Source organism: Astatotilapia calliptera, chromosome 9 (genome assembly GCF_964374335.1).
Source record: "Astatotilapia calliptera chromosome 9, fAstCal68.1, whole genome shotgun sequence".
NCBI classification, from domain to species: Eukaryota; Metazoa; Chordata; class Actinopteri; order Cichliformes; family Cichlidae; genus Astatotilapia; species Astatotilapia calliptera.
Genome location: NC_137430.1, coordinates 32,300,103 through 32,322,745, shown reverse-complemented (window position 1 = coordinate 32,322,745; position 22,643 = coordinate 32,300,103). Strand labels below are relative to the sequence as shown.

Here is a 22,643-nt window from a genome sequence, read left to right as displayed (position 1 = left end):
AATGTCATCCCGTCTCATTTTTGACTAAAACTGAAGTTACTACTGACTTTCTCTTAAGACGCCCACGCTGGCTGTAAAAGCAGAGAGGCTGTGTGTGTGCGTGTGTGTGTGTCTGCGTGCGTGTAGTCTCACTTTGAAAGCAATTAACACACTCAGACGTGTCTGCTGATGCACACAGAGCTGCAACAAACTCGTTCCGTCTGCTGGATGTTCTGTATTGATCGTTTCAACGAGGTGACGCCTCCTGTGTGGAAATGATTGATAGAACGAAATTAACCTGTGCTCGTTCTCAAGGCATCGTGGGTAAATTAAGACCTTGTGTAAAGCAGGAGACACCCTGCTTGTTTCAGCAGCGGCACAGAGCAGAGGTTACACTAAAAAAACATCTGAGCAAACTTTAATAATGGTTCAAAGATGAAGTTTTATGTTCTTATTACCCTTCATATATTTTAACTGGAGAAACCACACAACTGGAACACCAGTAGCAGCAAGGAGTCCAATGCATGCCATCCTACTGTTATAACAGCGTCTATTGCACATGCTGCACAGCTGTAGCATTCCTATTTGAAAACTTATAAAAGGTAATGAAGATCAGCCAAACGTGTGCAGGCAGCGCGGTGCACAGCGGGGATTGGGAGCAGTGTTGCTCAGGTTTAAAAAGTAATTACTTACTACTTACTGATTACTTCTCCAAAAAAGTAATCCTGTTCCTTTACTGATTACGTATTTTAAAAAGTAATTAGTTACTTAGTTACTTTTGAAAAACAAAATGAATACATAATAAAGCAATAGGCCTTTCAGCCCAATTCTATTTTTTCTGCATAATCCATCATATAAAATCTAAAAATCATTTTATTAGTTTTAATCTATTAAAATAGTACACATCGCATTAAGCAAAAATGAAATTATATGCAACAGTCTCTGACTTGAAGAAATTGTTTAGCATTTAAACGTATGTTCTGCATATTCCAGTATATAAAATTAATGCTTTGTGTTTACTCTCACTCTTTCAAATAGATGCAAGTAAAACACAGAGAAAAAAATAAAATTAAAAAAAGAAGCAAAGTCATGTGGTTGGAGTCATTTATTTGTGATGCGTTCAATGGCAGGAAATTAGTGCAGGAAATTACTCTGGGTTACAGTTAGCTACGTCATATGTGTTGGTGAGTGTGCGCTTGGTGTTCAGTAAAGGAACACCTGGGCTTTGGCGTCATATCTCTGTCATGCTGGAGTCATGCAAGCGAGGCTGCACTTCCTCCTCAATCCCACAGCCAAGTTTCTGTTGGAAAACCTTCAGACGTCTAATCACTGAGTCATAACTTTGCAGACGAACAGTGACAACAATGCTGAAGATGATGACAAATGCATATTTAAACATTCCCACCAGAAATAATGAAAGGAAAACTACTAGAAACTGTTTATACAAATACAGACAGGTAGGAATGACTACTTTAACAAGTGTTACGAGCTAAATAATCTGGGTAATTCATTGATGTATTGCACGCTGAATTTGATCACAGCCCAATGTCCTGTATTTGCCAATAAAACAAAAAAAAAGCTTTTTCATATAAAAGAATAAGCCAAAAAATAAAATCAAAGACTCAGCAGCACTGACTCCGGTCGTTCTTAATTCTTTTTTCACCTGTTTAGCAGGAGTGGGGCGGGTGGAGGTTTGCCCGGTGCCACAGCGGTCATGTCCGTGGGGGGAGCCGGTGGTTTCTCTGTGAATGTCACATTCCCGTGGCAGCGTGCTCGGTGCTTGCTCAGATTTGAAGTTTAGGTGGAGTTTATTTTCGTTGTGCTTTTTACAGTCAGTTACAATAACTCGTACTGCGTGCTAGCTAGCATGACGGAGTTTCTATACAGCTGGGTGGTGCTATGATGTTACTGATAGTGAGCTTTATTTTATTAATAAGGTTCGTTAGTAGAGTTGCCAACGGCTCCTTAAAAAATGGAATGGTCCCTCATTCAGAGAAAATATTACACGTTTCGTTTTGAGCTGAAAAGGAAAACAGTTTGGAAAAAGACTGTACAAAAGGGTTAGGTTTGTGTATGGGATTTCCTATGCCCCCTGAATGCACCATCGGGGTGCATGTCCGCAACTTTAGTTCAGAGACAAACGGCAGCTGAACAACGGACAGTGTGTGCGTTCATAAGACCGTAAGTTAATGTTTTACTTCACTCAGTTATGTTGGTGTTCAGCCATGAGTGTATTTGATGACTTACCAGCATCTCTCACATGATGATCAGGGGAAGCATTCTACTCATCCTGAAATTCTCCAATATATTCATCATATGAAAGAGGAACACAATCAACTCCGACTAGATGTGCAACGCCTGACAGAATTGATCTCTAGCTCACCTGTACTAGCTCCACAGCATGCCACATCACGGTCTGAGGATGGGACGTCAACCACACCTGCCCACACTAGTAAGCTGGTGCCAATCAAAGGTCAGAAGAGCCCACATCAGCCTGAAAGTGCCCCACAGGTGCCATTTGGGGATGAGTCTCAACATCCAAAGGACAGCCAGCATGGCCTGATTGAGGAGCTCACCCACAGTCTAAATGACGCAGATCTTGACAGGGAGCGCAGCGCACAGTCACCATCACCTTCAGTCGACTCATGCCCTGAATCTCAAGATTTTCTTTCACCAATGACACCAGGTGAGAGGCCCTCTCCACTTCAAGCGTCAGCAGCAAGGGGACGGTCACCGTATCATGCAGGCCAAAGAAGGGTTGACGAGGTGTATGCTCGTCGCCACAGGAACTGCAGTCAGCCTGCCACTCCTCCTAGATTGCCAAGGCTAGGGGCCTGCTATGAAGATGATCCATACTACAGACAAGATGACAGGCATCCTACCCCTGGTCACCCAAGCTGCCCTGACAGTCACTATCGTTCTCCTTATGGATATGGGTATCAGGATTCGAGTTATCCGTACAGGCGCTGTGGTAACTATCCAGATGACCGCCGACAGTGTCCAACCGATCGCCTGCAACCAGGTGGGTGCCCTCAGACACCACTCTCTCTCAGCAGAGCCCAACCGATAGAGACTTATCATGGACCTCAACCAACGATCCCCGACCTTGTGCACGAGGACCCACGTGAGTTTGCAAGATTAAAGCTAGCTCTAGATAACATACTTCCACTTGATGCTCCTGAACACTTCAAGTTCCAAATCTTGACAGATCACCTTAAGTGTGAAGATGCACTACTTGTAGCTGACTCATACAGTAACAGTCCATTCCCATTTGCTGACACCATGAGAGCACTTACAGAAATGTATGGGCAACCTCAACATCCGGCCTTAAAAAGGATTACCAAACTGATGGATGGACCCAACATTAGGAGTGGTGACATCAGAGCCTTCAAGTCTTTTGCACTACAAGTCCGTGCGCTAGTCGGTATGTTACACCAGTTGGGAGAACAAGGTCGGACAGAGTTGAGGTGTTGACAACTGTTTGCAGAGCCTCCCATCAGAAGGCCAAGCCAAGGAGTTGGTGGATCGCCTGCAGTCTCTCCTCTTGGAGGGTGGATTTGAACTACGACAATGGGCTAGCAATGTCCACACGGTCATCAGCCACCTACCAGTTGAATCCCAGTCAGAGGGTAGCGTTCTCTGGCTCTCCCAGGAGTCAGCTGATCCGCAAGAGCGCACTCTAGGACTCGTATGGCACTGTAAGACTGATGCACTCCGGTACAAGCATCAGCAGAGCGTCAGTTCAGAGCCAACAATGCGCAACATTTATCGGCTGCTCGCCCAGCAGTATGATCCTCTCGGGTTTCTTATTCCATATACAACCAGGGCAAAGGTCATCGTGCAACACCTCTGGGACAAGAAAAGAGGATGGGATGATCCTCACTTACCTGAGAATCTGCTCCACGCCTGGCGTTTGTGGGAAAGTGAACTCAGCCAGCTCTCACAGATAACGCTGCCGAGATGCTACACTGACTCACGCTCGGATTGTAGTCACAGCCATCGAAGCCTTCATGTGTTCTGTGATGCCTCTGAGCGTGCCTATGGGTCTGTGGCATATCTACGGACCGACCAAGGAGAAGGAAAGGTCCAGGTGGCTTTCTTGGCTGCGAGGTCGAGAGTTGCACCCAAGAAGCAACTCTCAATTCCAAGGCTAGAGTTGTGTGGAGCCCTTACAGGAGCACAGCTGGCTTCTGTTCTGAAGAAAGAACTGACCCTTGACATCCAAGATGTGGTGTTCTGGACAGACTCGACCACAGTGCTTAACTGGCTCCATTCAGATTCATGCAGATATAAAGTCTTTGTGGGAACCAGAGTTGCAGAGGTACAAGAACTCTCTGCTGCAGCATCTTGGCGGTACGTGGACTCAGGAACCAATCCAGCAGACGATATCACAAGAGGGAAAACTGTGGCTCAGCTTGCTGGTGCGAATCGCTGGAGCCGGGGGCCACCATTTCTTCAGCGGCCACCCAGCCTTTGGCCACAAGCACCGGTGGGAGAAGCTAAGGAGGAAGTGGAGGAGCTGAAGAAGCCAGTGTTCTGTGGTCTGCTTACTGGATCCGCTAGTCCAGCGATACCTGACATCAAACAGTTCAGCACATATGAGGAACTCCTGAAAGCCACTGCTCGATTGATGCACGGGGTGGCTAATGACACCAGTCACCCTGATGCTGATGACTTTAAAAGGGCAGAGCTGGCCCTGCTTAGACATTCTCAGATGGAGAGCTTCCCGAGAGAATTCACATTACTTAAATCAGAGAAGCTGATTCCATCCAGTAGCAGGCTAATTACCCTCGCTCCTGAGTATGACAAGGCTTCTGACTTGATTAGAGTTGGAGGTCGACTCCGCAGATGCGAAGGCCTGAGCCCTGAGGTACTACACCCTGTACTTCTAGAGCCTGCTCACCCAGTTACGAAGCTTCTAATCCAGCGATGTGACAATAAGCTCAACCACCCGGGAGCTGAACATGTTTTCGCTGAGTTGCGCTGGAAATACTGGATCTCAAGGGGGAGAGAAGCAGTCAGAAGACATCAGCATTACTGTCCCGAATGCAAGAAGTGGAGAGGTCAACCAGAGGTCCCGAAAATGGCAGATTTGCCACCCTCAAGTTTGAGGCTCTTCTGACCTGCTTTCTATTCGACTGGAATGGACTGCTTCGGCCCTATGCTCATTAAAGTGGGTCGGCGCACAGAAAAGAGGTGGGGCATCCTTTTCAAGTGTCTTACTACTCGAGCAGTTCACCTGGATCTGCTGGTAAACATGGATGTTGACTCCTTCTTGATGTCACTCAGACGGTTCATAGCCCGTAGAGGGAAGCCGTTTGAACTCCGTTCGGACCAGGGTACTAACTTTCGAGGTGCAAGTAAGGAACTACAAGAAGCATTCATCGCCCTAACGCCAGATCTTAGACAGCAACTGGCAGCAGAACAGATCCGATTCTGTTTCAATCCCCCTAGTGCTCCACACTTTGGAGGGTCTTGGGAGAGAGAGGTGCGATCTGTGAAAACCGCTCTGCGCACCACGTTGGGAGCGCAGATAGTGTCAGAGGAAGTGCTGAGGACTGTCCTGCTTGAGGTGGAGAGTATACTCAACTCCAGGCCTTTGGGTTATGTTTCTTCAGACATCGCAGACCCAGATCCCATCACGCCCTACTCTTTGTTGATGGGGCGGCCAGATTGCTCTCTACCCCAAGTGTTCTATCCAGAATCCGAGCTGCTCAGTCGTAAGAGATGGAGACACACTCAAGTCCTGGCTGACCAATTCTGGAAGCACTTCATACGGCATTTTATTCCCACCTTGCAACCACGGCAGAAATGGCACAAGGACACAGACAACATTGCAGTTGGATCTGTGGTTCTCATTGTTGATCAGCAGACCCCACGAGCGCTCTGGCAAGTAGGAACCATGAAAACTATCTTACCGGGGGCCGATGATCGTGTCAGAGCTGCAGTCGTTCAAGTAAAGGACCTAACTTACACTCGCCCGGTGGCACGGCTCATCAGGTTGCCTGTTCTACCCCAGGATTCTGCTTAGGTGCAGAGGACATTCCATCGAGGTCAAATTTGTACACCAAATTTGGGGGCGGCTGTACAAAAGGGTTAGGTTTGTGTATGGGATTTCCTATGCCCCCTGAATGCACCATCGGGGTGCATGTCCGCAACTTTAGTTCAGAGACAAACAGCAGCTGAACAACGGACAGTGTGTGCGTTCATAAGACCGTAAGTTAATGTTTTACTTCACTCAGTTATGTTGGTGTTCAGCCATGAGTGTATTTGATGACTTACCAGCAGTTTCTGCTTCTGTTTAAGTGACGTTATGTACAAGTGGCAGTTCGCTAGCATAACAGATTTGTTTGCTAATTAGCTTCTAGCAGAGAGATTCGTTGGTATCGTGTTGTTGATTCTGTGCTCTGTGTAACAGATGATAAACCGATGTAAAGTTGCCTTCAGTGCATAGTTGTATGCGGTGTGTTGATGCATAATGTCTGACTTTAAGTTTATGTAACCAGGTTGAAGTATAATGTCAGCTTATTTAGCTATATGCTGTACTTGAGTACACCTCAGTTATATCTTTATGTTTATTATGTAATTTGATTCCTAATTGATTTGTATCATTATGCTTTGTCTGCAGAAACCACACATACACACACACACACTCTATCTCGCCCAGCTGCGGGCACATTCTCAATTGAAAATACAAAGAATGACAACTTTATTCCTGGACTCTGCCTGTTTGTTCCTCTCACATCTGAACATTTGCAAGTGTCCTGACCCGACACTCTGAAGTGATTGCTGCCAGCTCAGATTTCTTTAACCCTTCTGAACAAAGACACAAAGCTGAAGTTATTCTGCCGTTACGCTGCACAGCTGCCTCTTCTCTCATTCTCCCCCCTCCCTCTCCTGCTGCTATGAAACTGATCAATGATCAGCTGATCAGCTTTTCTCTCTTGCTTGTTTATCTCCCACTTTGTGCCAGAAACAGGAAACCAGCAGCGGTCACATTAAGCAACAGCAGCACGTTTAAGCTTGATCAGCTGTTGTTAGAATGTATTTAATATTAATTTCTAGTATCAGCTGATGTTTGCTGGAGCCACAGCTGTAAAGCTGCTGGTCATGATATGGTTTGGATATGTGGTGAGAGGGAAACATGAAGATGAAACCAGGAGATGTCCTTACTGGATCATCAGAGCTGAACAGGTGATGGAGAAACAGGTTTACCTTTTAGGTGACATGAATGAGTTGAAGTTATGAACTGTTTCTGAGAGACAAATAACACCAGGATCCTTTTCTAAGTACCTGACAGCTGGTAACTGTGCAGGGGTGGATCTAGCAAAGTGTTGCCAGGGGGGGCAGGTGGGGCATTAACAGGGAGAGGGGGCACAAAGAAATACTTTTCTTTCTTATTCTCATTTAAAATGTCTCGCTGTTATTAAATAATTATCTGAATCTTACAACCAAAGTTTTTATCTGATGTAAAATGTATAGAAATCATACATATACCAACAAGACTGTACATCACTGTCACCACAGCGTTTGTTTTCATTCAAAGGCTTTATGGCTTTAATACCTGGGGGGCCGGTCTCTAGTCAAAATGCCCGGGCCGAGTTTTTGTCCCAGTCCAGTCCTGGCGGACGCTGTTTTTGTCAAACTCAAAGTACGCAGTACGCTGCACGGTCGTACTCTCTCCATATTATCCATCTGCACATGTCTGTTACCATCATTGTCATGAGACACTCTCACAAACAAACTCATGACGGTTTAGTAACGCAGTAACGCAGCGTGCTTACGAGAAAGTAGCAGTAATCTAATTACTTTTTTGCAATAGTAATCCCTTACAGCGGTCCCCAACCTTTTTTGTGCCAAGGAGCTGTTTATGTCCGACAATGTTTTCAGGGGCCGGCCTTTAAGGTGTCACAGATAAATACAACAAAATAAAACCAGTACCCAAAAAAAAAAACACACAGGAAAAGACCAGGGCTGGGTATCGTCACCGATTTCTAGAATTGATTCGATCCACGATTCAATTTGAATCGGGGAAATTTTGCCTCAGACAGTCAGAAATATTATAATTCAGATCATGCATCAGTACATTTCCATATTTTTATAGATATAAAAAGAAAGCTGACACCTGCGAGACTTTATCAAAGCTGTGACCATCACAGCAGAGGCCTTTGTGTCAAAGTAGCTGAAGATAAAACAGAAAAACATGAAGGTTTTCCTGTTCTGGGATTTTATAAAAATATTCTGCAGTACATCAAAAACAAAAGAAAACCATTAATGAACACATGAACATTACCTGATGCTGCTGACGTGAAGCAGAGCAAAGTTACAGAGGTTTGATTACAGACACAGCATTTTGCAATTTTGCATAATTTTAAAAAGTTTAAATTTGTTCAGAAGCCTGTGGAATGGCAGAAAAGATTTTTTTTTCCTTTTACTTACTTTTCGGAAGTAAGTAAAAGGAAAAAAAAACAGCGGCCGACAGCCTGTAAACAACGGTAGACGTGTGCGTAACAAGCAAGCGAATAATGCAGAAAACAGATTTTTAGACTGGAAACTGTTCTTGAAGTACACAGAGAGAGAGCTGTGCATGAAGTGTGATTTTATTGTGGTGGAAACAAAACAGCAAAAGTCAGAGTGAATTCATGACGATGTTTATGTGAAGCGTAGTTTGGATCTTCTTTTGCTGCTGGTTCGCTCAATATTGTTTGGAGAGAGATAAAACCTGCTGAATCAGCGCAAAAAGGGCGTGAACACAAAGCGCGGACCCGCCGACGGATCAGAGTCAGCGAGCTGTCGGCTTTCAGCCCCGACCGTGTCCGTGCCGTCGGGTGAGAAAGGCGACATCTCACTGATTCTGATCCGCGGGTCCGCGTTGTGTATAACTGTCACAGGCTGGGTCTCTGACCCAGCGCTCTGAGTTCATGTTTGTATTTTTTTCATTTTGATATGTGATTAGTTTTTGTGTCATTTCCTATCTAGCTTTAGTTTAAGCTGTTATTTATTATTGTTCCCTTGGTTTTCTATGTTTTGGGTTCTTGTATTATTCTTCACGTATTAGGTCTGTTTAGTTGTGTTGTCATGTCTAGTTTTAGTATTTCCTGTTTTATTCTGACAGTGTCATGTGTTCTTTGTTCATTGCATTTAGCTTTCCTCCTCCTGGTCCTGTCATTTAGGTTTATGTCAGTCAGCTGTTTCCCCCATGTGTCTCCACTTCCCCTGATCACCTCATGTATGTATTTAAGCCCTCTGTTTTCTGCATGTCATTGTCGGGTCGTCTGTTTACCTCACCTCAGTCATAGTTCTAGTCTTCGTCTGTATTTCCACGTTAGTCATAGTCTTAGCCTGTTTATTTCCACCTCAGTCATAGTTATAGTTTTTGGTCTTAGTACCTTTAGTGTTTTGTTTCTTAGTGTTTTGCCAGTTCGTTTTGGTTTCCTGGTTTAACCCTGCCGTCATTTTAATAAAGCCTCACCTTTCTGTTAAGACCTTACTACTCCTTGTCCTCATCTGCTTTTGGGTCCTGTTTCCACACACATCGGCGCACCCCGCCGTGACAATAACGTTTTGGGCAAAATAAATTTATATTTAAAAATCGATTCAGGATTTTAATGAATCGATATCACGTTATCAAAGCCAGAATTGATTTTAATCGATAAATCGATAATCGAAACCCGCCCCTAGAACAGACCCAGCGAAACCGAGTTAATGATAAAAAATGATACAAAAATAAACATTTCACACACAAGCCTCAGCTCTCGTGGCCCGGCACCAAACGACTCACGGACCGGTACCGGTCGGTGGCCCAGGGGACCACTGCCTTACATTACTCGTTACTTGAAAAAAAGTAATAGGATTACAGTAACGCGTTACTTGTAATGAACCACCTTTAACGATACAGCACAGATGCCTCACATTCGACTCAAGGATACTTTGGTGTACAGAGGAGTTCACGGTCGACTCACCCCTGTCCTGACAGATGGGATGAGGTGTTTGTGCTGTTATGAACTTCAACATTTGACATATTAACAGAGGCCCACCGAGTCTGAGATGAAGCTCCTGGGTTTTTGCAGTTCCTCTGAGCATTGCACAGTCTGACCTTTGGGTGAATTTGCGGGGACGTCCCCTCCGTAAGGACTGGCAGCTGTCAGGAATGTTTTCCACTTGGGAATAATCTTTCTCTGTGCAGAATGATGGACTTCAAATGTTTTTGCTTCTCTAAGATTGTTGCTGATGTCTTCAACACACACCTGAATACTTCACAGTAGCAAACTGTCTGACGTTTGCTTTCATAGAGGTGCTCACATAAGGCTGTTCGCTACAACGATATGTATCACATGGCGACGTCTGTCGTTTCCTATCACGCTATCGTTTGTTTCGCAGTGTCGCAAAACAAACTGTTTACGGCAATATTTTTTCATGGTTTTGATGGTCACTGTAGTGGCTTTATTAATTTCTTAAAGTTCTCTCTTTCTCTTATATTTAAAATATCTACACTATGGACAGACAAGCGCCGACAACAACGACAGTAAACCCAGCATGTGGCTCCACCGTCCACTTGTTTATTTTCCACATTAATCTTTCGCAGTAAAGCTGAAGATCCTGAGATTTTTTCAAAATTAACTGAAATGGTGACAAACAGAAGGACGAGTCAAAACAAATCGAGGACCTTATTCCTAAACAAGGGGCCTCTGTACTCTCTATCTATACATGTAGCATGAACATGGTTTGGTTATTAAAAAGTCTGACACGGACCAGAAAACTGTACTAATGCAAATTATGCAGGAAACCTTTCCCCACCACAGACTAAACACGGCAAGCCTCTTGTACCGCCTACCCAAGAGTCATGTGAAAGAGTACGGAGAGAGTTTATGGATGAGGAGCAAAAGCAAGCCGTCAGGTGCTCAAAATAAACCTCAGACTCAAACGTTAGGACAGGCTTTACCCCGCAGTACGCCGTGTAATAAATACTCTCAAAGAAAATGGCGGCCATTACAACTCGTGCCTAAAAATGTATAGCTTCATGCATTTATCGTCCTGACATGCGTTGTCGGGGAGATAAATGTCTTATATCGGGATTTGGTCACATCGCGCAGGCCTACGCTCACACATGCTGATGATCAGGTAATAAGAAGGGTTTGATCAGCAATACCGGACTGCTTCTTTCTGTGGAAGTAGTGAGGGTATACTTACTTACTTACTTATAAGATGGTATTGCGTGGTAGAGCTCTTTCTTTTCACATGACTGTAGGCTAAACGACTGCAGCCCTGACGTGATAGCTGTCACTTTGTCACTTTGCAAAGTAAGATTTTATTTTTATACCGGAAGCAAATTGCTCAGTAGACTCTCTAGGCTATGCTGGAAATTAATTCAGATTAATTAATGTGACGCGTCTCAATTTCCACTATAATTAGCACCAAATTATCCTCTAAACTTCATAAGAAATTGCAATTACGTGGCTGATGCTTTGAAGGAAATTACAGTGAGGCATCAAACGTTAGATATGAGTGAAAACATTTGAAAGGGGAAGTCGAATGCTGTAATGAAAACACTTAGTTCCTGTCCAGTTTTGTGGCATTTATTGAACTAAAGCAGAATCCTTTTTTTCATTCATCCTCCTTGCCAACATTTTCAAGCAGCTTTCAAATCTTTTTTCCACCCTCGGGGCTGCTGACGCCTCCCCTCCCGGCTCCCGGTTTTTAGCAATCTTTCACAGTTACAGGCTGTGAGCGAGCAATGAAGGAGAAATATCTGAATGATGCTGAAAGGCTGCTCGTGGAGGGCGTTAAAGCATGAAAGATACGCTTTAAGTTTACATTTCACTGCGGGCGTTTCGCTGACATCGCCGAGACTGTTCAGCAGATTTGGTGCGTTGCTGACCTTTTGATTGCGCTTGATGGGAGTTTTCAAAGCTCACACTGGAGGGTTTGACCACTGAGGAGGCCGCTTTGGTTTTTACTGGATTTGATTAATCAGTGAATGAGCTCTCGCAGAGTGGAGTTTATTCAATCTGTTGTATCGATTAAAGCACAGAGAGGCTCCTCCAGCCTTCAAGCTTTCTCTCTCTCAGAATATCTCCCTCTCATTTCGTCTCACTGTGCAGGCCTCATTGATAATAGAGTAGAGTCTTTATTCGCTTAGCAGGTTAAATAAGGAATCTCGCGCAGCCACATAGCTGAGATGCAGGAAACGTGCATGCTTTTCATGCACAGATATGCAACAATAACACACGTGTCTACAGAAGTGCAAAAGTAAAAGACTGGCTCTGGTGCTGGATCCGGTTTATAATATCTCCAGCAAAGCCTTCACACTCATTCATCTCCATCAGATTCCTGACAGCTGGAAAGCTTTATTCAGCTGCAGAGACGCGGCATAAATGGAAGTGTTTGATTTTAGCTCAGAAAGTGAAGTCGCTGTTCTATAAAAGGAGGTCTGAAGACAGGAGCTGCCTGTCGGAGGTGCTGATGTCACCGGCTTTTGTTTGCCATGTATTTTGGTTTCTTCCTCTGAATGCAGCATTCAGAAACACTTTATACAGCAGTCTGCAATTTACAGGAGATTTCATTGTATGAGGAAAGAACCAATAACAACACTGGCTGGCTCCTGCTGCGACTTAAATGAAGGCACAGCAGAAGAAAACAAGACTGTAGGGAACAAATGGGCATTTTGGAGGAAATAGAAGATTAATGAAAGCATATGCATACAAGAATAATTGTAACAGGTTGGCCTACGGTGTGGCTTCCTGTGGGTGTTGTTGCTACAGTGTCATAGTAATGTTGCTCTAGGACCATCAGTGCAACTTATTTTGTGAAGTCACAGCTTCTTAACTGTCTGAATCTGCAATAAATAAAATAAAATATTGGCCAAACGTCATAAAGTTTCTGCGGGACGCTGTTCAGACGCGTGCAAACCAAATGCATAGAAACCAAGATCTCTACAGACGCTCAGTCATGCTCAGAAGCTGCCCCACCATTAAGTAGCCTGGTTGGCAACAGAACTGCTCCCCCTACAGGTGGCGAGTTTTACTGGACAAAAACAGGATACGGCTTTACTTAACTGTTAAGCATACATTGAACGAGAATAGCAGTAAATGGTAGAAATAAGGTTAAAAGTTGCTTCTAATATCAAATATCACATTTTTATTGTTTCTATTCTGGCACTTCTTTAATGTGTAACCGTCTTCAAAATGTGGAGCAAACAAAGTACTTGGTAAAGTAACGGTGACTCTTTATATTTTGTATACTGTCTGTAATCCCTTCTGTAGTGTAGAGGACTAAAGTCCACATAAAGATTAGACTATGTTGCCTTAAAAAGGATCAGACACAAGAGGTTTATGTTACATAGTTACTTGTTCATGTTAGTAAGGCTGCAGTAAAAACAATAGGATTAAATAGTATTTATTTGTTCATGTTTCTGCTAGCATAAACTGCTGGCAGAAAGCCTCGAAGGCAAACTTTTTCTGTGTGTGTTGTTTTTTTTCCACACGTTGCAGCATTATGACATCACATTAGTCACTTCATGTGACAGCCTGGGGAAACATACCAGCCTGCGTGGTTACCTTCCTCTTTTGTTGTTTCTTGTCTTTCTGCAAAGCGAAACTTGTTCAATGTTTGTCTGGTTTGCTGATGAGTGCCTGCATGCTTGTTGAGTAAGTTGGAGTTTCTGCATCTGACACTTCTTTGTAACTTCCTGAAACGGATTCGGAAACTCTTGTGCCCACTTCGCACAGCAGTTGGCCTCATGTGGAGCTGAGAAAGTAGCCACTCTGAACAAATGCAACACTGTGAGTGTCTTCCAGGAGTCTCCGTCTAAAAATGTGCTCTGTTGAGTCACATCTCTGTGTGACGGCAGGATTTTCAGCCTGACCTTGAGTCTGGCCGCTCTCTGCAGCTGGACACACTTTGGCCTTCAGACACCTTTTACACAGCAGTTTATTTCGAGCTCATCCGGACGTTAGCTGTCTAAGCTGCAAAGCGGCATTTTAGCATGAAAACTGCTGCATGTGCTTCAGCAGTCTTCAGTTTGCAGCAGGTTCCAGGTTATTCTGCATTTAGCTGGAAAGAAGAGCTCGTTCCATGAAGAGAGTTCCTGGGAACACTGGCATCTCACTTCCTGGCATCAAACCCCAGAGATTAGTGCAGACACTGGTACATGATTCATGCAGTGAAATAACAGTGTGCAGTACATCACAGGCTGCATTGTACGTGTAAGTGTTACTAATCGTTCCTTTTTTAGAAATGATCAGCAGAGATTAATCAGAAAATGACCTTTGTTATGGCAGATAAGTCATTTCAGTAGGAAACCAGAAGGTGAGTCATGACAGAAAAGCTGATATGTGTTGCCATAAATAATTGGCTTGGATTTGAAAGCAGACCTCCAAGAAAAGAATCATAAACGGACAATCTTTGTTTCAGCCGTGTCTCCAGGTTTACAAGCACACATACGTTTGAATTTCTGGGATAGTTCATCTGGAAAAGTGGAAGCAAAAGTCAGCTTTCCACAGGGTAGCCTCGGTCATGCCCTGTTTATCAGCTATTTTGCCCTAAATGGAACTGTAATTTACAAAATAAAGATTGTTGTGTTGTGTGAAATAAAACTTTTTTGGTGATTAAGACCATAAAGATTTAAGGTCAGTTTTTGTTGGCGTCGTAAAGTGAGAAGTCAGGTCATTTCCTCATAGACTTCCATATAGGAAGATATTCCAATCCTAGTTATATAATGGACATGGGTGTAATCTGTAGACTCTCAGCTTTCATTTGAGGGTATCCACATTCACACTGGATGAAGAGTTTCAGCCCCTTAACATGTGCCACATAGCAAGGTGCAAGCCGCTCGTAAGCCTCAACAATATTAAGGCTAGATTGGACTAAAACATCTCAAAATCCAGCACAAAATGGAAAAACATTCTTTGGACAGATGAAAGATCAACCTCTACCAGAATACTAGTGTTTACTGATGATGTGACACAGGACAGAAGAAGCTGAATGAATGCTGATGTGTTCAGAGACAGACTGTCTGCTCAAATCCAGCTAAATGCAGTCAAACCGATTGGGCGGCGTTCCATAATACAGATGGACAATGACCCAAAACATACAGCCAAAGCAATGTGTTGCAAAAATGTTGACTAAAATCACGACTCCTGCACTTTTCTCCTCCACAGGAGATCTGATTGAGGTAGTGCTAGCTCTTCGGGTCTACTGCTATCACTCGTCTTATAGCCACAGTCGTCCTGAGAACCCAAGCTAGTAGCATTAGCATCCAGGACTGTAACGCTGGCACAGCTGTCAACAGCCTTTCTCCCGCAGATTGTTTTGCTTCCTCCTGGCTGACTGACCTGACCCGTAGCGTACATCCTGCTAATTTGAAAGGCAAAAAGGTAAAACACCAAGTGATCCACCCGGGCAAACCTGTTGGCTGTTAGAGAGAATGCAGGTTTAAGGCATTACCCCACTTCACTTGTGGGGTCTGCAATTATTTTTTATATACAGTCAGATAGCAAAGCTCAGATATGTTTCTGTACCAACCTCTCATTCTTTATTTTTAACACACAAGAGACTGTGAGAGCACAAGGTGAGGAGAGGGAGCTCCCACTGGCACAGAGAAGAAACCGGAGCTGAGATGTACAAGCAGGGAGCCGGTAGAAATTAATGTAGTGTTTCAGGACTGGAAATAGGACAGTAATGACAGCAGTGCAGTTTGGGTGATGAATGTCAAACAGGAGTCTGCAATTGACTTGCTGCCTTCGTTAGTCGGCAACAGAAATACCCATTTAAATTAAACATTCATATTTCAGCCACGTTTGCAGTCAACTATGGGGTAACACTGTCTTATTTTGCCACTTACTTGTGTGCAGGATGTGGCTCTGAATGGTTGTATGGGACAGCTTTGCTCCAGGTGTCACAGCACACCTGGCGAATTTAAGGTGCAGCAGCGGCTTAGTTGTGGCAACCAGACAGCCTCAGTCAGGGCCAGATGTGGCCCAGGTGTGGGCCAAACATGCATTTGGGTGTCACGTTTAAGTTTAGGCGTTAGACATCTACAGCCTCTTTGACATTAAGACAAGGGTTGGCAACATTTCTGATGATGAGTGCCATCTAAAATTTCCTCAGAAATCAATGTGCCATATGACTGTATTAGCAATAAATTTAATAACACTCTACACGAACAGTTACACGCTTTATAAAACAACTTTACAGAATGATATTTGTTCGCAGATGTTGGCAGCTGTCTGCGAATAGTTATCAGCTATTTTGAAACAAAAAAACAAACACTTTTATCCATAAATCCAGCTTTGTCTTTTTCCATTGTAGCTGAAGTCCGGGACAAACTGTGTTCCTTTTCAGCTCAAAACGAAACGCGTAATATTTTCTCTGAATGAGGGACCATTCCATTTTTAAGGAGCCGTTGGCAACTCTACTAACGAACCTCATGAATAAAATAAAGTTCACCATCAGTAACATCATAGCAACCGAACAGCTGTATAGAAACTCCGTCATGCTAGCTAGCACGCAGTACGAAAAAGTCAGCATAACGAAAATAAACTCCACCTAAACTTGGTTTATATCTGACCCAGATGGACTGCAGGTCATAATTTCTTACCTGAAGTTCAGTTCACCTGATGCTCGGACCGGCGGCCGCCTCGGGTCTCTCCTCCTGCCTCCCCTTTCCCTCATCCACCTGCTGGCCTCAGTGGGAGCTCCGCCACAGACACGACTAAACAATTGAGTTATTTTTACACATCTGCCAGCATCTGGCCAATCCACCACCTTTCATTGTTTATACCGTTACAAAAAACAAAACAACAAACAAACAAACGAATGAACAAAAATCATCGACCCATAAAAATGAAAAATCACATCGGGCATACCAATGGCCAGTCCAACTATAGTTGTGCCATCAGTTAACCCTTCGTGCCCAGGGTTGCCGACCCCTGCATTAAAAAATGGCAGTCAAGAGTCAGTATTGCTTTAAAGTGTGACCCCAAGGACTGCTGACATCCATACCTGTCGAGTTAGGAATGACATCATTTTCACTTTCGTTGCCGCTGATGCGCCGTGGCACCGACACAAAAGCAGATCTGAGTTTCTCTGAAACTAAATTGTCTTTGACAGCATGGCAGTATTTCATGCCTTGGGAATGATGATAAGCTAGTCTAGCTGCTGCCAGTATGGGGGTTTGAAAACAAAATAACAGCCTGCTGTTTGGTGTATTTTGGCCTCCAGTGTTTGCTTTTAAGCTCCTTTAAAACAGAGAATAATGCTTCTTTGAAACTGTGGTTTTCATATTTTCAGTTGTCCTTTTGCAGTCACTTCTAAAATGCCAAACGTGGTGAATTTGTGTATTTCTGCGACAATAGGACGCAGACAAAAGCCCACGCTGGTTGCACAAGCTCGCCGTTTCCAGAGGACGTGTTGTTACATTAGAGCGCAGAGAGAGAAACGCTAATTTGTGTCTGTCAGTCTGTTTCTGTCGTAATGTGTCGGGGCTTGTGTTCAGGTTAGGAATGCGAGGCTTGTCTGAACGCAGGACCTGAGGTGTGTTTTTACGCCTGAGGCAGCCTCAAAAGGATATTCTGCCCTTTTCTACCTCCAGTCATCCTCCTCCTCCGCCTCCTCCTCACCTGCCACCTCCCTCTGTTCTCCCTCTGCTGCTATCTTTATCTCTCTCCCTGCATATGTGCGGATTCGGGTGATATTTTAATGCAGCTTCCTCATGCCGCCCGGCCTCCATAATCTGGCTCGAGCACGCGCACACACGTGAACACACGCTGGGAGCTCTGTGTCACCTTTGGGAGATTCGTCTGGCCGGCCGTCGGTGTCGGAGGAAGAGAGATAGCAAAACAAAGAGCCTCTGTGAGATGCTATCTCTTCCTTATCTGCCTCGCCTTTTATTGCCCCATCGTGCTGGATCGCTGCCGTTTGTCCTGCAGTCACAGCAGCACTTCACACACTTAACCCGAGGTCCAGGGAGCAGGTTTACTGACTTTTCGAATTATAACTTAGCTTCAGCTGCACAAAGCTGCTGCCTACTAGTGACTTAGCCGTGTACCATCAACAGGAAGAGTGAGACAGGCTGCTACTTTGTCAGACTGTAAAGGTGCTGTTATGTTTAAAATAATTAGTCAGAAAGTTGTTGATTGATTTGTATGAGAACTTGATCCAAGGTGGAGCTTGGTCCCGGCTGGGCATGAGTAACATCTGGAGATCTGGATCCAGGAATTTTTGAAAAGATTATTTTCCATTGCGAAACAGGCCAAGTCATACGTTTCAGCTTTATCTTGATCTTGATCTTCTCATGGTGCAGTGGTTAGCACTGTTGCCTCACAGCAAGAAGATTCTGTGTTTAAATCCACCATCTTCCTGTGTGGGGTCTGCATGTTCTTCCTCCCACGCTCTACAGACATGCAGTTATCAAGGTAGCTGGAAGAGGCTCCAGCCCCCCCGTGAACTTGAATTGGACCAGTGGAAGAGAATGTACTGAATCCTAAATATGACGAGTTCATGGCTGGTGTGGAGCGTTTCCATGGGCAGTATTTAAATCGCAGGGCTGGACAGTTCAGGCTTTAATGAACAAACCTTACATACAGAGAGAAGGATGATCACCATCGTTAGGCACTTCCTGTTTTATTTTATTATATTAGAGCATATTGTTTTATACTTCCTGCCTTCTTTGTGCTACACCTGTCAGTTAATCGCCTACGTCAGTGTATCATGTACCTCCTGCCTCACTTACACTCGGGCTTTCCAACATTCCTCGTATGTTGACGTTTGTTTATTTACTTATTTTCCCCCTTAAATGTTTGTTGCTTGCTGATCATTATTGCAGCAGTTCTCCAGATTTCTAAAGGATTTTCAAAACTTTTCTTTGAGCACTGGCAGTTTTTCAGTCCACTTTACACTGACCTATGAGTGTGACCTCATTAAAGCATAAAACAGGAACTAACTGAAGCAATAAATCAGTGTTGTGTCTACACAGCTTAGTAAATAACCTTGTATCACATTGATTGTTCACATTTCTTAGCTGAAACTATGAAAGATGCCAAAAATAATTGTCAGACATATAATAGTATTTTTGCGCCATCAAGGTGATTCCCAAAGAGCTATTAGTTAAAAACATGGCACATCTAAGCATGATGTAAAGTGTGTCCTTAAAAGCGCGAGGAAACCGGACACGTGTAGAACAGAGAAGGCCTGAAAATGATCTACAGTGAATAAACAAGCTGGAAGTCATTAAGAAATGGTTAAAAATCCAGCAAAGATCTGACACAGAACCTGAGCGATGTATCTGGACATTCAGTGTTTGCACTGTTTACTGAGGCCTCATCAGGAGAGAGGTCCAACAGTTACAGTCCACAGCCATCTAGAAAACACAGTGGGGGTCTGTCATGGTCTCAGGCTGCATTTCATCCAATGGTGTTGCAGATCTTCTCCATATAAAAGTGCGATCGGATACAATACCATCTGGAAACAATGACCCCAAAGAGACAATGCACTAAAAACACACATGAATAGAAAAGCACAGAGCCTCATTATTGAAGCAGTGTGGGACGATGTTAACAGAACAAACTCCCAGAGAAGAACTTTGATGTCTGAGAATTATTCCTGATGACAAAAAGCTGAGTTCAGCCCGTGTTGAAGGGTAAAGGCGGTCATACCAAATGACTTTCCATGTTTCCATGCATTACTGCATCTTTTCCCATTCTCCTGCAGAATATAAAGGAATTAGTGGTGGCTCAAGACTTTTGCACAGTACTGTATGTTATTATGCAGCAGTTGTGGTGGTCTAGCCCACTTGTGATCAAATTGTTTGTTTGCGGCCCCCGAGCTAAAATGATTTAGACACCTGCTGTAAAAGATGCTTCGGTGTAATTAATCAGTTTTATTCTCGCCGCGTAAATAAACAGAGACAGCAGGAAAGGTGCGTGTGATTTGTGTTCATTCGTCAGGTTTTTCCCCGACTGTTAGGCCAGCTCAGAGTTTAGAGCTGTGCACATTTTCTCGTGCGGAGGTACGAACGCATTGTTTGTTATTGAGACCGATCAGAGCGAGCGTGAATCAAGCTTTACACCGACATTAATGGACAGTTTTGCTTTGTGGTTTCCACTCCTGCCTGTCCGTCATAGAACTGACTGGGAGACAGTGGAGACTAAACTAATTATCATATTTTAAAGGGAGGCTGGTGTACACTTGAGCTTTTAATGGCAGCTGGTGGGTGAAGGTTGGAGTCGGTTCACAGCACATCTACTAAAATGGCATCTGACTAGAAAGGTTTCGATTGGATCGTTAACGACAGATCCAAGGTCAGCTTTCGGTAAAATGTGACTGGCATTGTTAGCACGCTGTGAATCATCAGGCTGGTTTTTAGATCAGCTTTAAAGAAAAAAACTGACATTTTCCTAAAGTTATTGACGATTCCAAAGGCTGAATTATCGAACACTTGGCACAGGTGAAAGAAATCGAGGGAGTCGGCGCGATGAAACAGGAAACAAAAGATGTGAGACGCACAAGAGAGACGGGGAGAGAACAAGAGACTTTCAGCACTCCGAGGTGATTTCAGCCTGTCAGATATATTCAGTGTCTGATGCAACGCTGAGTAACCGAGACGCAGTCTGCGTGAGTGTGTGTGTGTGTGAGCTTGTCTATTTCAGCGTGTGTGTCTGAATCTGAGGGACTCACATGTGCAAGTGACCCAGTGTGTGAAATATCATGGCCTCTAACACACACACATGTACACACACACACAAACTGCCATCGCTTTGCCTCCTCCAACCCCACATTCATTCATTGCCCTCACTGCCAGGCCTGTTGCTAGGTTACCGTTAGGAAATGGTGTGTGTGTGTGTGTGTGTGTGTGTGTGTGTGTGTGTGTGTGTGTGTGTGTGTGTGTGTGTGTGTGTGTGTGTAGTGAGGTGGATGAATTTCCACTTTCTCGCTTTAACAGCTGCTGTGATACCGGCTTCGCTTTGAAGGAGGAGGAGGAGACGTTAGACTCAGTGTTGGATTTTAGTTCAGCTTCACTGTAAATTATTTAAACTCAAAGTCGTCACAGTGCTGAAAAAATGGGAGCTAACAGGCTGTGGCGATGTGCCCTGCAGTGAGCGCGGGGCCTTTACCTTTGGAAAGACAAACCGGAGATTGAAGCCATGAGTTGAACAGTTTCCTGTTATAGTTTATATTTTAAATGCAGAGTTGAACGCATGGTTATTCTGCGTTATATCTGCAGCGTCTGGGAGTATAAATATCAGCGAGTCCTTGGCGAGGGGTGCTGACCATGAATGAATTATTTTATTAATGGGACAGTTGTTTGCACTTTGTTAGGTACAGCCAGACTACATGATAGCATCCATAATGTAAATCTGGTGCTCTGCTGGATTAAGATGTGGTGACTGCTGAGGTCATGTGAGTACAGTGAACTCACTGAGGTGACTTAAACTGTGCGACATGTTGTGTTATGTTGCACAACATAAAGTTGGGTACGCTGGTTATAAAGAAATGGACATGGTCAGCAGCAATACTCAGATAGGTTGGTGTTTAAATGACGCTCAGCTGGTACTACACCATTACACCACCCGCAGCCTGAACTGCTGATCCAAGGCAGGGTGGATCCATGCGCCGTGTTGTTTTCCCCAAAGTCTGGCCCTAGCATCGGAATGTTGCAGGAGAAGTAAACACAGACAAGACGACGTTTTGCAATCCTCTGCTGTCCAGTTTTGGTGAACCTGTGAATTGTAGCCTCAGTTTCGTCCTCTTAGCTAACAGGAAGGACACTTGTTGTGTTCTTCTGCTGCTGTGGAACATCAGTTTCAAGGTTCAACATGTTGTGTTGTGCACGTCTGTATTCCTTGTTTGTTACAAGTAGCTGTTTGAGTTACTGTTATCGTTCCAGCAGCCTATCAGCTATTCTGGTAAATGAACTAAATGGCCTGTATTTGTATAGCGCTTTACACATCCAGTCATCCACACATTCACACACTGGTGATGGCAGCTACATTGTAGCCACAGCAACCGAGGCAAGGCTGCCGGACACTGGCGCCACCGGGCCCTCCGACCACCACCAGTAGGCAACGGGTGAAGTGTCTTGCCCAAGGACACAACGACCGAGACTGTCGGAGCCGAGGCTCGAACCGGCAACCTTCCGATTACAAGGCGAACTAATCTAATCTATAACACCAATAAGGAATTTTGTTCCCAGAGAGCTGCTGCTCGATGCTCAATGTAACGTAAAGTATCGATTCTTACTTCTGTTTGGCTCTTTGTCGTTTTCATCTACCTGACAAGCTACACGTGGCTGAACTCTAGACCAGGCCAAACTTAAAGGTGAATTAATGAGCTTAAAATGAATAAATAGTACAGCATGAATATGTAAAAGCATCCCACTTGAATTCAAAAGCAGAGGAGCTCTCAGGTGTTTGCAAAGCACAGTGTTCTGCTACATGTGAAGGGTACTTTCTGGTGATTCATTTTTCACTTCTGTGACGATTATCTGGCTGCACACGTCTGTGAAGTGTAACAGCGACGATAAACAAGCAAGCGGCGTGCTTTTATCGCTGGAGGAAGCTGCAGACAGACACATCTCTCGTGGGCACACGATCTCTTGTGATCAGAACAGTGTGTTGTCAGACGGGATCACGTAGTAAGACATGTGGCAAAAAGTATGTAAAAGGAAA

General features: G+C 44.2%; 1 protein-coding gene across 10 annotated transcripts in view; it reads left to right on the top strand.

Moving 5' to 3' along the window:
• Window positions 1-22,643, top strand: part of tnikb (TRAF2 and NCK interacting kinase b) — a 67,285-nt gene that overhangs the window by 5,656 nt on the left and 38,986 nt on the right. The window lies entirely within an intron of this gene.